At 43.2% G+C, this 2731-nt stretch overlaps 1 pseudogene; it reads left to right on the top strand.

The window, feature by feature from the left end:
- Positions 1-748: 748 nt before the first annotated feature.
- On the top strand, positions 749-1690 carry LOC103582794 (annotated as a pseudogene).
- The last annotated feature ends 1041 nt before the right edge of the window (positions 1691-2731 follow it).

The raw sequence follows: 2731 nt of genomic DNA, 5'->3' as shown, positions 1-2731 counted from the left end.
AAGGAAAGAAAGACCGCAGTAGTGCATTGGACTTGCAGATGGAGAGAACATTCTATCCACAACAGAGTAGTTTGGGGGGGAAGGGGGTAGTGGGAGTGTGGTTGGCGCTAATTGGCGGGGGACACAGGGCACGAATGGAATTTCTGGTAATGGGTATACAGCCAGTATGAATCTGGCCCTCACATTATGGGCATGAGTGGCTTTGTATATCATGAATATTTATAAAAAACCCCAACACTTTAAGAAAGTAATAGTAATAACCACATTTTTAGAAACAAGGAAATCAAGCCATAGGGGTTAACTGTCACATCAATAGGAAACATCATATCACAGAATAAATGTTGTTTGAGTTGAAAATGTGTCTTTACCACTACTGAAGAGCTATTAGAATGATGGTGGAATGGGTATTATTAAGAAAAAGACATGGGATGTTTTAAATTACTTTTGAAAGCCATATCAAAGAAGAAATTAGTTTGTGACCACAGACTCAAAGAAGAGAATTTGATCCAGTTAGTAGAAGTTAGAGAGAAATTTCAGCTAAATCAAAAAATGTCAAAATGATTATACATATTTAAATGGAAATGGGTGACCACTTGGCTGAGTGGATCAGTGTTATTCAAAGGACTCAACAGAGGGTGAAAGATGTCCAGCCAAGGGAGACATTGTAAAGTGATGACTAGCTGTTGCGTCTGTGGGATGCTCATTGAATGTTGCTTTTTCCTCCTTTCCCAGCAGACACACCAGCTACATGGAAGCAGAAAATCACACAGAACTATCAGAATTCCTCCTTGGGCCTCTGTGAAAATTCTGAACTGCAGCCCTTACTCTTCGGACTGTTCCTGTCCATGTGCCTGGTCACCATACTCGGGGACCTGCTCATCATCTTGGCCATCACTTGTGACTCCCACCTCCACACGCCCATGTAATTCTTCCTCTCCAAACTGTCCTTTGCTGACATGTGTTTCATCTCTACCACGGTCCCCGAAATGCTGGTGAACATCCAGGCACAGAGCAAAGACATCTCCTACATAGATTGCCTTGCCCGGATGTATTTTTTTATGTTTTCTTTTTTGCTGGGCTGGATAATTTCTTACTGGCCATGATGGCCTATGACCACTCTGTGGCCATCTGTCACCTCCTGCACTATACGGTCATCATGAGCTCCCGCCTTTGTGCCCTGCTGGTCCTGATGTATTTGTTCATCAATTTCTGGGCCTTCCTACTTCAAATTCTATGGATGAAGAGGCTGACCTTCCCTAAAGACACAGAAATTCTACATTTGTTCTGTGACCTGGCTCAACTTCTCAATGTGGCCCTCTCTGATACCCTCATTAGTAACAGCACCTTGTATGCTGCAGCTGCACTGAAGTGGGTGTTTCTTGTCATTGGGAAACCCTTCTCTTATTATCATATTGTCTCTTCTTCAATACAGATGTCCTCCATTGCAGGCAAGTATAAAGCATTTTACACCTGTGGTTCTCAGCTCTCTATGGTCTCCTTTTACTCTGGGACAAGACTCGGAGACTATGTCAGTTCTGTTTTGGCCCATTCTTCTCAGAGAAGCTTGATTGCCTAAGTAATGTGCACTGTGGTCACCCCCATGCTGAACCCCTTCATCTACAGCCTGAGGAACAAGGATATGAAGGGAGCCCTAGGAAGAATCTTCAGCAGAGCAGCCTCTTGTCCTTGAAGCATCACTGATCTCTGAACTAAGTGGACATTGTACAATCCCCTTTTCTGAAGTACCTAGGTGAATCAAAATCATACAGGGAGAAAGGAAAAGTGTGGACTCCAGAATCTAGATGTAGGGGGAGTGGGGAATTAGTGTTTAATGAGTAAAGATTTTCACTTCTGCAAGATAAAACAGTTCTGGAAATGGATGGTGGTGATGGTTGGACAAAAAGGTGAATTTATTTAATGCCACTGAGCTCTACACTTACAGATGATTCAGATATTCTCTGTGATTTGTATTTTAAGACAATTTTTAAAATGTCCCATCAGGAATGAGAGATGTTGCTCCAAATGTTGGAGGTACTGCTTAGCCATCCAAAATCCATCCCTGTGGGTTCAGCCTCAGCTGCAGAGAGCCACCTTACCCAAGGTCATGCCTCCTTCCTGCAACAGCTCATGTTCAATTACTGATCAATGTGGGGATATAAAGTCTTGGCCCCTCCGCCCCAACTCCAGACAACTCTAAGAGGCCATCCCAGCTCTAGAGCTCCCCAGATGTTTTCAGAGGTTTCGATGGATTGCCACTTGGCTCAGTGTTTTCCTCTGCCCTTCTCTGCGACAAAGAGTTTGTCAAGTTGCAAAATCCGAGAGAACATTTCTCACAAGACTGTCCTTACTTCAGACATGCTTCATATTTTGGGGAGTGTCCAGAGCCACCTTCACCTCAGAACATCTTGTTACAAATTTGGGAGTCCCCACAGACTCACTCAGGTGTGATAATTTGCTAGAATGACTCACAGAACTCAGGAAAGGGCTATACTTTTTATTATAGTTCAGTATAGCAAAAGAATTGAAATTATAACCAGTTAAAGGGAGATACATATAGGGCATGACCCGAGATGATCCAAACATGAAGCTTCTGGTTGTCTACTCCTCATGCAGTCCAGACACATTACTCCAACCTGGCTACAATGTGTAACAATACTCAAAGAGTATTTCCAACCATGGCAACTCACCTGAGCTTTGGTGTCCAGAACTCTTATTGTGACTCCATTGCATT

Source organism: Galeopterus variegatus, unplaced genomic scaffold (genome assembly GCF_000696425.1).
Source record: "Galeopterus variegatus unplaced genomic scaffold, G_variegatus-3.0.2 Scaffold17926, whole genome shotgun sequence".
Classification (NCBI taxonomy): domain Eukaryota; kingdom Metazoa; phylum Chordata; class Mammalia; order Dermoptera; family Cynocephalidae; genus Galeopterus; species Galeopterus variegatus.
Note: the sequence above shows the minus strand (reverse complement) of the source record. Positions and strands in the feature narration are given on the sequence as shown.